The sequence below is a fragment of the Arvicanthis niloticus genome, chromosome 23 (genome assembly GCF_011762505.2).
Source record: "Arvicanthis niloticus isolate mArvNil1 chromosome 23, mArvNil1.pat.X, whole genome shotgun sequence".
Classification (NCBI taxonomy): Eukaryota; Metazoa; Chordata; class Mammalia; order Rodentia; family Muridae; genus Arvicanthis; species Arvicanthis niloticus.
The window spans coordinates 41,929,503-41,946,153 of NC_133430.1; the positions used below are offsets into that span (position 1 = coordinate 41,929,503).

At 41.4% G+C, this 16,651-nt stretch overlaps 1 protein-coding gene across 3 annotated transcripts in view; it reads right to left on the reverse strand.

Annotated features, from left to right (window-relative positions):
* Positions 1-16,651, reverse strand: part of Syt16 (synaptotagmin 16) — a 233,571-nt gene that overhangs the window by 149,164 nt on the left and 67,756 nt on the right. The gene's annotated exons all lie outside the window — the stretch shown is intronic.

Genomic DNA, 16,651 nt, shown 5'->3' on the forward strand with positions numbered 1-16,651 from the left:
GTAAGTCCTGAAGGCAGAAGCAATGCCTGTGAGGTTACTCCCTGAACCCCGAAAACTGTGAAGTCCGTGGGATGAAACACCACTGCTGCTCAGCTTTTAGATTCTCCTCTCTGTGCAAGAGGAGTCACATAATTACAGCTGAGAAACTGTTACCGGGTGTCTAATTAGTCTATTATCTGTAAGTACAAAAGAAAGAAAACCAGGATTTTATAATTCTGTATACATAATAAGAAAGACAGACAGAGACGGACAGCAAGCAAGCAAGCTCGATTTTAGAGGAACCCACAACATTAACTCCCAGCTACAGGGCTGAGGACACCTTTTGAAACAGATGAAAGCTTTGAACCTTCTCCCACTAGGGGAAAAATGCACAAAGCCTTGTAGAGGCCCCCTTAATATCCATTCAAAAAAGGTCTTTGAGGCTCCCTAGCTCTAGGGTGAGAACGGCCTCTTCCCAAGTGACACTGCCCAGAGATTTGGTACAATTCACATGCAACCAGGACACCAAAATCATTCCTCTTTCACGGCCTTCCTCTTCAGAACTAAGATGTTGGCCTTCCAGGTGACCTAGCTCAGGCCTGATTTTTACATTCTTTCATTCTCCTGGTCATGTGTTTTCCTTTCCCAACGCATAGGATGAAGTAATGTGCTTCAGAACTAACTGAGATCTGTCTGATCATTGGGATGTATAGAGACCAAACTTTCACTTGTCAGGGGTGTTGCAGAGATGGTACAAGGACCCAGGGAGAACCCAGAATGAATGGCCTCTGGAGTCTACTCCACTGGGAGAGTCCATGAGTGAAGTATACAACAAAGTCTTGAGATACAGCACATCTGACAAACCACTTGCCTAGCACAAATCAAGTCCTGAATCTGATCAATCCAGGTATGGTGGTTCATGCCTGCAATGCCAGCTCTCAGCCAATGGAGACAGGAGGCTCGGGAGCTTAGGGTCACCCTCTACTATAAGGCATGTTTAAGGCCAACCTGGGCTATAAGAGACCTTGACTCAAAAACAAACGAACAAGAAACTAGACCTTCATGGGCAATTGCCTAAGCCCTTCACTGAGCTGGCACTGAGGACAAAACACTATGTCTTCTGTGAGACTCATTCAAACACAGAACATGTATTCCTTTCATTGAAGCATTAATTTGGTCAAACTTCTTTTTAGCCACAGAGAAAGCCAATACCTTTCACTACCTAATGTCTCCATTCTTGGAAGCCAGAACTTCTCAGCCCATTGAAACCTGTGTCTTTTCCACGTGGGATGCTAAGGCATATCATCCACCATCCCTGGCAATTAATTTAAGAGCTCACTTATTGAGAACATATATTTTACACACAGCTTACCAGAGATAGTCAGGACTGAAGCAGCAATAGCCACTGCCCACATAGAAAAGACATGGTCTTATACCATCTCGACCATAACCATTTCTAAATGTTCTAATCCATTTCCATTCCTGTGAGATCCACATCTTTTTCCTAGGGGGGGGGGGGGAGGGCAAAAATATCAATTGTGTATAGGCCCCAAACATCTTCCGGATAATTCTTCCAGGACTTTATCGTCAAGTAGGGAGATGACAACTCATCCCAGGTGAAAAGTGAGATGTATCTGGATTATTGCCTCAAAAGATGCGGGGCAGAAAACAAGCAAAAGCATTGAAGGATGGTCCCAGTAGAGGCTGACCGTGAGGTTTCCCCAGAGAACACACAGTGTGCTCGCAGGAGCTCTGCAATCACACACCCCTCGAGGCGCTGGGGAAGCTCTTCCCTTTTTTGTACATTCATTATAATGGGTCTAAATGCTGCTAACTAGTTTCTGAAGTAATCTTGGAAAGTGTTTGTTTTCCACATTTTTAAATGCTGAGAATATAATTAGCTACTTAAGTTTGAATGCTAATACAGCAGTTTGTGTCCACAGTGAGCACTCTGTGTACAACACACCATACGATGCCAAGATTTTCCTCCATAATCACAACTTAACAAAAAACTGGCCACAGGCATCCTTCCTCTCTTACTGCCAAGCTCTGTTTTCAAGACTTAGCACCCCGTGACCCACATATGGGGACCCACCCCAGGTATAAACAGCCGTGAAGAGGTGAAAGGGGGAAGCTCCGAGGTGGCAACGGAGAGCATCATATGCCAGACTCCTAGATTACTGTGCCAGAGAATCCCAGCTGCTGCCTGCTGCCTGTTTTCTGCTTCTTACTTAGCAGTGGAAACACTGACTTGTAACTAGGCTCATGGCTGGGCCAGAATAAGGACAACATCTAAGCACCTCCATCAGGATGGGACTGTTTAACTAGGGGACACAATGCAATGAAAGTACACATTTTATGGGCAGCTTAGAGATGTGTCGAGAGTGAAACAGCCAGACAGAAAGTAACACCATGAGACTAGAGACATGACTCAGTGCTGCCGGGCAAGCGCAAGGACCAGAGTTCAAGTCCCGGAACCCATGTGAAAAAGCCATTCATGTTGGCATGCATTTGTTGTTCCAGCACTGGACAGACAGAGCCAAGTGATCCCTGGGACTCACCGGCTGACCAGTCTACCTTACTCAGTGGGTTCCAAGACTGCTTCAAAATACTATGAACAGCACCTGGGAGTCAACACCTGGGCTGAACTCTGGCCTCCACAAAAGCGCACATTCATACACAAATGTTATCGTGCACAAGCATACACAAAACCAACACTAAGCCCAAAGGTTAAGCTACCTGTGGACTGGCCTTATCTAAGAGACAGATAAGCTTCTAACTAGTTTAAACCATTGCTGTCTTGGGGTACCTGTCTATTATCACTTGATTTAGCCCTCATAATGATGAATTTATTAAATCTGTGTAACACTTCCGGCAGTTAGTTATTGCCTTCGCCATTTTATAGAAGAAGAAACTGGAGTATATTTCTGCAAGGTCCTCTCTCAAACAGGAAGTTTCCATATGGAGGAAGGAAAGTATGGCAGTGTCCAAGACCAGCATGCCCTGCTGAGGAACACTGACATTAGTGCTAACTACATTTTGTAAAGGGGCGTTACGTGGAATTTCCAGAGTTAAGCAGATAAGCACACCAATACTTAGTTCAGATATTTGATTTAAAGCTGGAAAGGAACCACACCCCAGTTCTGACTGAATAACACATCAGGTGTTTTGTTTGCCTGCTGAGTGGCTGCCTCTTCTGCTCTAAGACCTACACTCTCAACTTAACGACAATGACTGACATCTCCAAGCCTTGCTTTACAGCTTCATCTGAAAGTCTGCCGCCAGCACTGTGCGTCACAGTTAAAAGTTCCATAGGTGATGACGTGTGTGTGTGTGTGTCTGTGTGTGTGTCTGTGTGTGTGTGTGTGTGTGTGTGTGATGGCACATGGGAATCATTGTCTAAAAGGCCTCAAAGAATCCACAAGCCATCATCAAGGGCCCATGGTGTTTGGTGTTTGGAGTTATCTTAATAAATATTCTTCACCAAATGAAGAATTACATAGTATCTTGCTATAGTACCTGGCACAGAGCTAGGCATAACCAAGGTCATTTGTGGGAACTATAGAATATACAAGTCTCCCTCACCTCTTTAGTGTTTATATCAAAAATAATTTCAGCGTCATCACATCCATTCCTTCCATAAAATTCACAGTGAATACAGAGCACGTGTGTTAGCTTTTCTTGCCTGGGTATTGAACTGTTAAAAGAAGACTGACAGTCACCCCAAAACGTTTAAATTGTGGTCTTAATGAAGAATGTAGTCTAATCTTTTTGCCAGCATGTTTTTGAAGGAAGGTCAAGTTAATAGTGTGTTGATTTTTTGAGTCTTTGCAAAGAAGTGACAGATTGATTTTTAAGTACTTTTAAAAATATATCAAACACTAGATAATTAAGTTTTGACATTCAAACACAAGCTGGAATTCATTTCTATTTGTCTGGCACGGGCATTAGCTGTACTGTGCCCCAATAACTTTATTAAGACTTTTGAAGACAGCTATGGCTTAGATTTCCAGTGTTCCCGTGGAGGCCCACGTGGCTTGGTCTCTAGGGTGGTACAACTGGGGAGTTTAGAACCTTTAGGAGGTGAAGATTTTATTAGAGCAACACACAGCTAACTAATAACAGACGGAGGATAAAAATAAGGTTTCCTCCAGATTTTACTGGGTTGTCTCTAGAGATACAAATGTGCAACAAACAGCTCATAAGACCTTTGTCCACTTACAGGTCAAAACCCAGGAAGGAGTTACAATCCAGTGGTGAGGTCAGAAAGCAAGACATTTAACAAAGAGGAGTCTGGAGTCGCTTGCTCCACAGAATAAGCCAGAAGAGTAAAAATAAATACAGTCTTCCACAAAGATCAATAGACTTCAAGCCAAATGTTACTTAATAATAAAGGGAGGGTAGAGAGAAAGTGGTTAGCCTTTATTGGCATCTTTCCTGTGAGTGAATTTGGTGCCACAGTGCCATGATTTGGACCACAGCTACGGGAAGATTCTTTGGGTACCCTAATAATAATTAATACAATTAAAAATTCACATGGGCCTAAAGGGGCAGGATGAAGATGAATCTATTCATTTTCTCTCTATGGACATCAATTTATAGGGATATATATATATATATGACATGGTGCTATGGTATGCCCTAAATGTGTTTCTTAAAAAAAAAAAAAAAAAAAAAAAAAAAAAAAAAAAAAAAAAAAAAAACATTGTATCAAGTGTTAAATCTGTGCCAGATAACTCCATTTTATAAGCACACTGGGCTCACTCTAATGCCAAGAAGAAAAAAACAGATGCAAGTACTCACTGAGGTCAAAACTAAAAATCTAGGGTTTGAGTAAAGCTAAAGCTTGAAACAAGGTCTACCTACTCTGATGCCACTATTTCCTCTTAATCACCTTTACACTGTCGCTCCACCTGGAACTTTCCCACCCTCTGCTGGGCCCCCCATAAGACTAAAGGCAACTTGTAGAGGTGCTGACTTGCGTTAAAATGTGTGAAAACGGAAGCAACCAAGCAGAAAGATTCCCCTGCCACTCTTGAGGCCCTTGCTCTCTAATGGACAGAGCCTCGGGCACTCAGAGCAGCTGTTCACGCCTGAGGTCACGCCATTCCTCACGGACTCCAGATCACCGCAGAAAGAATGTGCAGATAGGGCAGGCACAAAACTAAATATTGACTCTGCCTCCAGAGCAAAGGTTAGAAATACAGTGGCTTCCTGCTAGAGAGAAGGCAACTGGGAGAATAGCCCCCTTGCCCATTGCAAGTTAGAGGAAGTTCCTTAAAGGAGAATTCCAGGTGCTGTCAGATGAGGAAATGGCCAGTGGTTTGTGCAATAAAAAAAAAAAAAAAAAAAAAAAAAAAAAAAAAAAAAGATGCTGTTGGACCTGAAAGTGACGCAAAGGCCAAACTGATGCCCTGGGCAGGAGGAGAAGGTTCAAAGGAAAGGCTCTGCTACAGAAGCATGAGTGATATATAACACACACACATATAACAGGAGCATCTAGGAGGTCTGACCAAAATGGTTTTTAATGAGCAACTATGCCTCCCTGGCTCAGCATGAGGTGCTGAGAAAACAGAAATGTTTCCATGGATGCCCATTCCCCAGAGGGAGAAGAAGAAGCAAACAGGATTGAAATGTCATAAGTTCACTATCAAATGGAAGTAAGTGAGGAAGGCTAGAGGCGTGTGGAGGGGTTTCCCCGGACAGCCTGGTCTGAGGGGGTCATTAGAAGCAAGCCTGAGACCTTTTAGCTGTTTAGTCTAGTAGGCAAGGGTAAGTGAAGTCAGGCTACAAAATTCAAGTCCTGGCTGGAGCACTTAACTGCTTAGACAGTCCACTTAACCTTTCTGGGCCTCAATCTCTTCTTGTATAAAATGGAAGAGAGGAACATATCTGCTCCATGAGGAAGTTATGAATAATGAAGCTAAGGGCAGAGTCTGGCATACAAATTTAAAAGCTAGAAAACAGCCCCTCTCCCTTATTGCTGTGTAGACTAAGGAAAACTCGACAAATTAATGACTGCAAAGACTTGGGTTAAGGATAATCAAAAGGACATTTGTCCTAACACAGCTCCATCTTAGATGTTTACGATCCATCAAGGCACCCAATTAAAGAGCTCTGACCAATATTTGTATATATAAGCACAGGAGCAGGTTTGGTTGGAACTATAATAAATTATATCTAGAGATGTAAAAGCAATAATGATCAGATTTAAAAAATTGTATCTGAAGATATAGACTTGTTAACGATCAGATAGTTATCATTATACCAATGGGTGAGATCACTTAAGGAGAAAGACTGGAGAAGAAAATCATGATCAAGTCCTTCTTGACAGTGCAAATAGACTCAGGAGAGGAAGAAGTAGCCAAGGAAAGTAGGAGACAGGAAGAAGTTACCAATGAGGATGCAGGACAATGAGCCACATATCAACCAGGTGAATGAGGCAGAAGAGTCAACCTCAGCCAAGGAACAAGAGCTGAGCATAGAAAGAAAATGGATGCAGACGTTTCTAGCACTTCAGAGCTTTCCTAGTGTCTACTGCGAGCTCACAGTGCTGGGATGAAACTGACCAAGAGTCATTCAGACAGCGACAGCACTGCTGTGACAGTTCAAGAGCTGATTAGGAGGCTCAGGAAGGCTTGAACCCTGGCAGTGGTCTCGCCCAGTGAGTGCCAGACAGCTTTTTCTAGCAGCTATGTGGATGGTGTCCATGGGAAGCATGATAATGCTACAATATGTAGTGACAATTTTAGAATTTTGGTTTCTTTTCAAAACACAGAAATATTATCAGAGTACGATTTCATTTTAATCCTGGGTGTGGGATATGGGGCTGCTACAGACTGTCCACAGCAGCTGACTATGATTTACCTCACGCTCTAGCAGGGGTGTGATTTTGCCAGCTGTAGAGAGTTTCTGTGATTATGTGATGTTTGGAATTCTGGGAACTTTTAGAGGGTCTATAAATTCTGGGGCGCCAAGAAGCTGGGTAGATAGATGGTTGTTGTTGGTTGTTATTAGTTGCAGTTTCTTAAGTAGTCACATGCACAAAAAGACACAAGAAGAAAAAGAAATTAGATATCCTGACAACGAAGACCAAACTTGCCCCCAAGGAAATGCAGCAGGAAGTGGTCTGATGATAACGTAACCCCTTTTCCAACCCCTGACTTTCCTTTCCTCTCTTTTATCCAGCGTTAGTGGGTTGAAAGGTGGAAGCAAAAGGACAGAGAAGGTGGATGGAAGAAGAAAAAAAACCAGCTCCAATTATATACCTACGCCCTAACCCCTCGAATCTGTGGATATGAACTACGTGGCAGACAAGAATGAAGGTTCTAAGCTGCCAATGAGATGCCAAAATAGAGATTATCCCAAATTATTAGATGAGTCCTAAGAAACCTTAGAAGGAGAAGAGTTGGAGAAGGTGCAACTCAGGGGATAAAAGTACCTGCTGCCAGGCCTGATGGCCTGAATCCAATCCCCAGGACCCACATAATGAAGGAAACCCAACTCCCACAAGTCCTCTGTCCTCCACATGTGTTATGGCCCATGGTAAAGAAACAAATACTAAATAAATGACTATAATTTAATTTAAAAAATAAATGGAAGGGGATAATAATGCAACAAATGAACGTGTGGGAAGACTCCAACCCATAATGCTTTGAAATGGAGCCATAAGGCCAGAACAGTGGGTGGCCTCTAGATAAGGCCACTAACTAAACAGACAGTGCCCTGGTGCCTCCAGAAAGGACACAGTTCTGCTGACACCTTGATTTTATCCCAGGAAGGTGCATATCAGATTCATGAACCACAAACAACGATAATGAATTTGCACACCTCTCTGCACCAAATATGGGGTAATTTGCTACATCAGCAATTAAGAAGCTGAAGTGTGTCACCAGCCTGCATTCATTGACCAACACCACCAACACATTTCTAAAAGATTGGTTTGTTCATGGGATGCTTGTATTTGGAAAAGTTACAATGTTACTGTTGAAGAAATACCTGTATATGAACCTGACCTGGAAATTACTGCCAGAAGAAAGCTAAAAGAATGGTCTTCCAATATCAAGTACCCTGGTCCTGCCTTCTCTTCTAGGATTCATCCCCCTATGCTGAGTTGTATTATTATTATTATTATTATTATTATTATTATTATTATTATTATTATTATTTCTGAGAGTTAGAATGTTTTTCATGATTCCCAGATCTTTATCCTACATATATTTGACATAAAAATGCCTGGCCCACCTGGCCCCAGTCCCAATCATGTTTGCTCTCAGAGTGTGCCTTCTGCATCTGGTTTTTACTCAAACAACTCATATTCATTGCCAAAAAAAAAAAAAAAAAAAAAAAAAAAAAAAAAAAAAAAAGACACAGGCAAGCAAAAGAAAAGTCACTGCAATCCCACCTAAAACAGACAATTGTACTTTGTGTTTTCAAATGTATCTTTTGAGAATGCTATGTTAATATATATGTGTCTGTAATATTTATGTGTCTGTTTTGTTCTTAAAATGTAACCACACTCCCATAAACCACTGTGCTCTTCTTACTAGGAAACAAACTAAGAATCCTCTGTAAATATAAACATTTGAAATATAATTCTTGAAGGCTACAAAGTATTTCCAATATAAGAATGATGCCATAGCCTATTGACTTGGCCTCTTTATCATGGGAGTTTCCCTTGTGTGCATCTTCCATCCTCCCTGTCTCCGTCCTCTTTTCTTGCTGACATATTTGTTCACTACCAACTACGAACTTTAGGTCAGTAACAACTACTGCCATAATCACCCTGGATGAGTGCTCCATGTTCAGGCCACCATCTCCTCTCCCTGGGACAGACTATAAGATCTCCAAGTCCCTCTAAAGAGAATGATACTGGATAATGTGGAGATCAGTGTGTGCTTAAAGCAGAGTAAGTCTAACCTTTATAAATGTTTATAGAAACAAGTAATATGTATCTATCTGATACATATGATAAGACTTTGGTTACTAAGAATAAAACACTCTGTATTTGCTATTACTTATAATATAGCTCTGTGTTCATTAATAAGAATAAAAGCCTTGTAGGGAATTATCCTGGTTTTTATTTTCAAGTGTCTACAAACCCAATTCAAGTAGCTTTCAGCAAAAACAAGGGGAAAAATTAACTCTTTCACATAACTTAAAATCAGATATAATTGAACCCAGAAGCTCAAACATTATCGCAAAGAATTTATACTCTGGACTGCTGGCTTTGCTTTCAGTGTGCCTAAGACAGTGGTTCTCAACCTTCCCAATGCTGTGACCCTTTAGATCCTCACGCTGTGGTGACCCTCAACCATGAAATTATTTTTTGTTGCTTCTTCATAACTGTGATTTTGCAACTGCTATGAAGCATAATGTGAATATTTGTGTTTTCTGATGGTCTTTAAACAACACCAGGGAAAGGGGCATTAGACTCCCAGAGGTGTCACAACCCTCAGGTTGAGAACCACTGGCTTAAGGTAACCACAACATTGGTAAGATTCTGTCATTGTGGTTTCAAGTCCAGTAAAATATCGCACCTTCATTATGTTCCTTCCCAAGTCTCAGAAGTGGGTCTTACCCAACCACTCAGGTAATAAATTTGTTTTGGATGCTGGTCCTTCTTGTCCAGAGAATGGACAGACCCACTGACATGGATACAGCTGGATCTTTGGCCTCTCATTCTACATACTAAAGTCAGTACCAAAAGGTGGGGTGAAATTACCAAAAGAGAAGTGAACACTGTAGTAAAAACAGTAGATATCTTTGAAAGGGTGGAACCTTCTAGAATGGTGATATTAACTTTTAGAGGTCACAAACCCCTAAGAGAGGGGCTGAAGAGATGGCTCAGTGGTTAGGAGCACAGACTGCTCTTCCAGAGGTCCTGAATTCAATTCTCAGCAACCACATGGTGGCTCACAACCATCTATAAAGGGATTCAATGTCCTCTTCTGGTGTGACTACAAACTCCTGAGAGAATTCAGCCTAAGATTTTTACAGAAGAAACCAAGCAAAAACCTACAGAAAAGCCAAAGGTTTGACATACAAAACATTTGTGGGTGGGAAATGTATTTCCTTCACATTGGCAGAATATAAAGAAAGCTTATAAAGAGTTGTGTTTCCTGCTTATTCTTGATGCAAGCATCAATTTGGATTTCAGGAACAAAGATCGAAATAAATCCAGATGCCTCCCCTAGGGGGAAAAGTTCTGCTCAAAGGTAAATCTCAACAAGGTTCGAAGATGTTTGATTTGAACAAGCTGACATTGTGAGGTGCTTTAAGATAGAATTAAAGTCATCTTTAATATTTAATCAGTGTCTCGTTTTGTTAGCAGCTATTCATGAAAACGTGACTTTTAAGCACAGAGAGTAACAGTGAATTAAAACTCCCCTCTTTCACCTTGACAGACAGCTCCTTTCAGAGGAAACAAGAATGGTCCAAGACATATGCATTTACAGAGCACTGTTCCCTTTGTCCTCAAACCTATGAGATCATCTTTGGCAATGACTGTATCATTGATGCACTGATGTCAGCAGAAGAGAGATTAATAATCCATGCCTTAATTTAACCTTCAAATGAGTTGTGTGGTTTCCAGAAGTCTGCAGAATGCTGCTATAGAAAGAAAGGCCAGTTGATAAGGCATACCGGACCCTAGCACACAGGAATCATCTTTCTAACAATGAAATACATATAATTATCTTCTTCATTGCAGGGATATGATCCAAAAATTATTCATCATGATGAGTGTTAGGAAATAAGAGTAAGTAGTAAATAAACATATGTACATGCATATTCACATACATACATATATATGAAAAATCAATAATTTTTTCCTGTCAGTTGGTACTATGTTTCCTATTTCTCTACAGAAAATAATTTTTAATTTGTTCTTATAGTTCAGTCCCTTCAGGTTTTTCATATTATCCAGACACAATGGTATATATCTAAGGTCCCAATACCCAGCAGGATGAGGAAGAATGTTCATATAGCCAGCATAGGCTATACATCAAGATTCTGTTTCAGAATAAAAGAATATGTATACTGGTTCTTTTTTATGTTTAATTTTTATTAGTTCTTTGAGAGTTTTGTAGAACATGTTTTGATCATAGTCACCTCTCCTGAATCGTTTCAGAGATACCATCCTGGTTATTTTTAATGTTGGGGTTTTATATGCATGTGTGTATGTGTTTAAAACATTATATGTATATTTTAAATATACATCTTTGGATATTAGCTTCTTGTTCCCTTCACTGCTGTCTCTCTCTTAGCCAAAGACCTAAAGCTATATTCATGCATCAGTTTTATAACAAAAGGCTTAGATTTTGTTCACCATCTGTCTCTCTTTGCTGTCCTACTTAAGAAATTCAGAACATGCCAGGAGCTAGTAAATAAGAAGTGTGGAGGGAACAGGTTGGTTCAGATCACATACCACCAATAAACCATGTAAGGATTTGGATCTAATTCTACTCCTGGTGGGAAATGATTCGCAGGTTTGACTTGAATATAACAGGGCCTGATTCATAACAAGGTAAGTTTAAAGTGCTTACCTAGCTGTTGTGGCAGACTAGGCTGGAAGGAGAAGGTGGAAAGAAAGATGAGTTAGAAAATCCAAGAGAGGAATAAGAGTGGTTTAGTACTTGGCCGACAATAACAGAGGTGCAGCCAAACCGACAGGGGTGTGTGTGTAAGAGAGAGAGAGAGAGAGAGAGAGAGAGAGAGAGAGAGAGAGAGAGAGAGACGCCAAGATATTTGGCTTCAACTTTACCCAGCCAGGGAATGATGGAAGAGAGGCAGGTGGGGTGGGAGGAAGAACTCAGAAGTCTGACTTAGTCATTTCATGTCAACTAGAGATATTTAGTGAACTCCCAAGGGAGGATTCTGACTACACAATGGCTCTGGGCATCAGGTCAGTGCTGGAGATTAAAAGGTCATCCCAAGACCACTAAGATCATGCCCAGGGACTACACATACAGGATGATCCAACATGGAAGGCTTTGGCTCCACCAACACTGAAAAAAAAAATAAAACAAAACAATAGGTTTTTTTCTGTACTTTCTCTGGGTGCAGAGCTCATGCTTTTTCTGACAGTGAAGGGTTTTCCTGGCAAAGAAACTTTGGTTGGGCCTGAGCTTCAAAGGCTTCCTTCCACACCTCTTTAAAAAAAAAAAAAAAAAAAAGATCCCTACAGAGAAATCAGTGCCTGTTCATATCAAACAAATTCTAGTCTCTTGTACAATTTAAAAGATGTCCATAGGGTTTACATTTTTTAAAGCATAAATATTTATTATTATTATTATTATTATTATTATTATTATTATTATTATTACAAGGAGAACACCCACGATATAAAAGAACAGGCATGCCATTCCATGGGCAGGTGCCAATCCCTGACACTATTACTAGTGCCATATTGTATTTGCAAACAGGATCCTAGCATAGTTGCCCTCTGAGAGGCTCTACCAAGCAGCTAACTGAGACAGACACAGATGCTTACAGCCAGACATTGGACAGAGGTCAGGAACCCCTATGGAAGAGTTAGGGAGAGGATTAAAGGCCCTAAAGGGGATGGCAACCCCACAGGAAGATCAACAGGGTCAACTAAGCTGGACCTCTGGGAGCTCCCAGAGACTGAGCCACCAACCAAATATACAGACTGGTCCAAGGCCCCCAGCACATATGTAGCAGAGGGCTGCCTTGTCTGGTCTCAGTGGGAAAGAATGCACCTAATCCTGCAGAGACTTGATGCACCAGGATGGGGGGGGGGGGGAGAGATTTGTGGAGGGGGGTCTTTCCTCTAAGAGGTGAAGGGGAGGGGAGAGAAGTCGAGGGACTTTGTGAGGAGGGACCAGGAGAGGGCACCATTTGAGATGAAGATTAGATAGATAGATGATAGATAGATGGATGGATAGATAGATAGATAGATAGTTAGATAGATAGAAAGAACAGGCATGACTACCCTGACATTCTGGAGGAACATATTCATTTACATGCAAAATAATAGGAACTGGGTTTCTCTTAGACTTGCTTCAACATACTGAGTTGCAGTGAATCTGGAGTTCTCCAGTTGTGTGTAACTTCTCCATTGCACTGCAGCAGGCGAGTTTGAAGATGAGGTTGCACTGGGCAAACCAAAACTGAATGAACGAGCCTTCCTCTCATGAATATCTAGTTTGCCTGCTGTATTTGTTTGAAGTCTCAAGCAAGTTCCTCTCTTCAGCTTTGTTCTCAGTCTATCCTGGGGGGGAGAGGGGAATCAAAACTCATCAAATGATAATCTTGTTTTCTTCCCTTTATCTCTGTTTAAAATTAAAATTTTGTGTCCTCAGTCACAGCATAATCATAAGAGTAGACCATATTTTCTTTAATTTCTACCAATGCTAAATTGTACTCCAAACCTGAAACAGAGTCAACAACCTATATATGTTGTTATGTATTAACATATGCCAATAAGACACTTTAAAAAAAAAAAGTCTATGATCACAGCCAGAGAAAAATAAATCAAGCTGGAAACTTCTTCCCTGCTGATGATATTTTAAATGGTTTTGGTTTGTTTTATTTTGTTTTGTTTTGTTGTTTTGTTTTGCTTTTCAAGACAGGGTTTCTCTGCGTAGACCTGGCTGTCCCAGAGCTCACTCTGTAAGAGGCTGGCCTCGAACTCACAGAGATCCACCACCTCTGCCTCCCAAGTGCTAGGATCAAAGGTGTACACTACCACCACCAAACCATAAGACCTCATAGTTACAACAACGTGCTATGCAGGTTGCTGGGGAACAATTGTCAATTGTCTTGCTCAGCTGTAGTATGCATGTGTGTATAACACTATTGACTAGCCCACAAATAAGCCCACTGAGGCAATAGTGACAAGTCTGTTACAGGAGTAACCAACCACATACTTACCGGATCTGAGGCCATTCCATAGGCAGAAACTCACATTTGATACTGTAAACCTGGTCAGGCGTTCAGAGGCCCTAGTGGAGAAACCGCTGTTCTTGTTTTGCTAAATGGATATGATACACCCATCAAAGTACCTTCTAAATAACTATGTGTGTGCCCATAGAACAGTGTTGCTGTCAGCTTCGGTCAGAGAATCTTCAAGTGGGCAATGGTGATTGCAGAAGCCCGTAATTGGTTGAATTGATGAGAGTAGTGAGTGCTGTGTGCTCAGTCACAGATGGGACATCTGTATCACCCCTGCGAAGGCTCAGGGAAATTACATAACAGGTGTGGAAAGGCTGTAAAAGGCAGAGAAGCAGCTGAATAGGCTTGAAGACTGACTGGACCATGACATAGCCATGGCACTCTAAAATTCACAGCAACTGTGATTATCCGCATTAGATCTACACAAGACTGTACCCACTACCCACCAAACATCCTGTGAAAGATAGAAAAATCATAAGTTGATCCCCTGAACCCTACTTTAAAGCAAAGACATAAAAACCTGTAAGTCAAACACTGTGTTGCCTCAGTCCCAGGAAATTAGCTGACCATTTGAACAGATGGCCCTAACTAAACAAATCTTAAGATTCATGGTGTCAGGATGCTATGGGCCCGAGATTAGCTTGGCCGGACTTTGAACTAACAGCCCTGAGACAGTTGGTGCCAGGATGCTAAAAGTTTGAGATAAGCCTGACCCCCTTGAACTGGAGCTCATGATATATAGTGTGAAACTACTTCGAAATAGCCAATTATAAAGTGACACACCATGCATCTTAGGAATTTGAGATCAAATGTATCCATGACCTAGTGACCTGTTCTCCCTCCTTCCCCCTTCCCTAACTCCACTCTCAGCCTTCCCTCTTCCCTAACTCCACCCCCACCTGGTTTGTAGATGCCCCCTTAAAAGCTGTAAACTTCTTTTGTTCTGCTGCTGAATTCCGCTGCCCCTGCGCGGGCTTGAAGGAAAGACAGCCCTGGCTAGCCAGTAAACCTCTTGCAATTTGCATCAAGTTGTGTTTCTCGTGAGTGATTTGGGGTGCGTCTGCAGTTCTCCACGGATTGGTGAGGTCCTTTTCATTTGGGTTTTACATTTTGGTTCCCTGACCGGGAAACAGCAGCCACCCCCACACTCCCAGAAACAACCTTGGAGGTAAGGGGATCCCCAGTGTGAGTGAGTGAGTGCATGAGCCGGCCGGCGAGTCCATTGTCTGTTTGAGGTGTGTTTAAAATAATCTGTATTCGGTCCGAAATAATCTGTACTCGGTTTGGAGTATTCTGTAAAGCACCGGCAAGTCAGTTGTCGGGTCTGATTCTGTATCTGTACCTGTATTCTGTATTTGGGAAAGCGCTTTTTGGTTTTGCAGCTGCTTCACTGGTCGTAATGACTGGGAAGCTGTAGTCGGCAGACGTGCTTGGATGGCTACAAGCTGCCAACCCTGGAGACGTCCGGGGGGGTTAAGGAGGGCCAGAGGTGTCTGGTGAAAGCCTCCTATCTGAGGAAAGAGGATTGCGGTCTCCTTCTGAGAGGGGAGTCTTGCAACCCCCTTCCATCTGAGTCGGTTGTGTGGTTGGGGAGCACTCGGTGTAGCCAGTGTGTTTCAGGTTGTTTGGTTTCTGCTTGCTGTTTTTGTGTTTTGTCCTTGTTGTGCACGTGATGAGGAGACTCTTGACTGCTGGAAGAAGTTAGAGAGACTTGAGGGGCTGCAGGGCTTTACTCTGCAATATTTGGTGAAAGGAACAGAAAGTGAGTGAGAGAGAGAGAGAGAGAGAGAGAGAGAGAGAGAGAGAGAGAGAGAGCTAAAACAGTGTGCTCTCAGGCGTGTTAACAAAAGAAAAGGCTATTTCAGAGCCCTTCTGGGAGCAGGAGCAAATTAGGAGGTTTCTCTCTGGCTCCTACTGAAGAGAATTCTTAGTTATGCTTTCTCTATCTACTGTGTGTCCTTGGCGCGCCAAATCTGTCCACGTGTCTGTCTTTGTTTCGTCGGAATGAATAAATGTTCTATGTTTCATGTTTTAAAACAAAAAGGTTAAAACTTCTGGCTTGATTTAACTTAAAACTCTCTTAAAGGATAATCTTAATTTACACAATAGAAGCTGATAAATAAATTACCTTGCTCTGGGGCTGGAAATAAGGCACACCAGAAAGAACCCTGGCAGGTATGATTATTTGCATAAGCTGCTCTTGGAGGGGGCCAACAAGTTTTTTACTTCTATGGTAAAAAAATTGATGGCTGTTTTCCTAGGAAAATTTTTTTGTGACCGTGTTTATTAGCTTATTAGGCTCACAAATGACAAGGTGCTTTCTTTTGAAATTACAGCTAGAAAAAGTAAGAAAGATTTGTTTGGATGAATATATAAAATGTACATCTACTTCACTTTTGTTTCTGACTGGTTTTAAAGTACTAAATGTTCTATGTGTCTTGGTTATATGTTATTAACCTATAAGTTAGTTATTAGATATGATTAAAAATTACAACTTTTGGTAACAAAAAGCTAGATTAAAATTGGTAACTCAGGGTTAAAGTCATTCAGAGATCAGATATATAAAGATAAGATTTAAAAACAATGTCTCTTTAGTGAGATATTAAAAGCTGCACTATCATACATTCAGATATAAAAACTGGCAGCCGAACTATGTAAGATAAAAGTAATGTACTTGCTGTTAATTAAAAAAAAAATAGATTGTTTACATTGTTAAAAATTGGTTTTGTTTCCCAAAGTTATGGTTATACTCTAA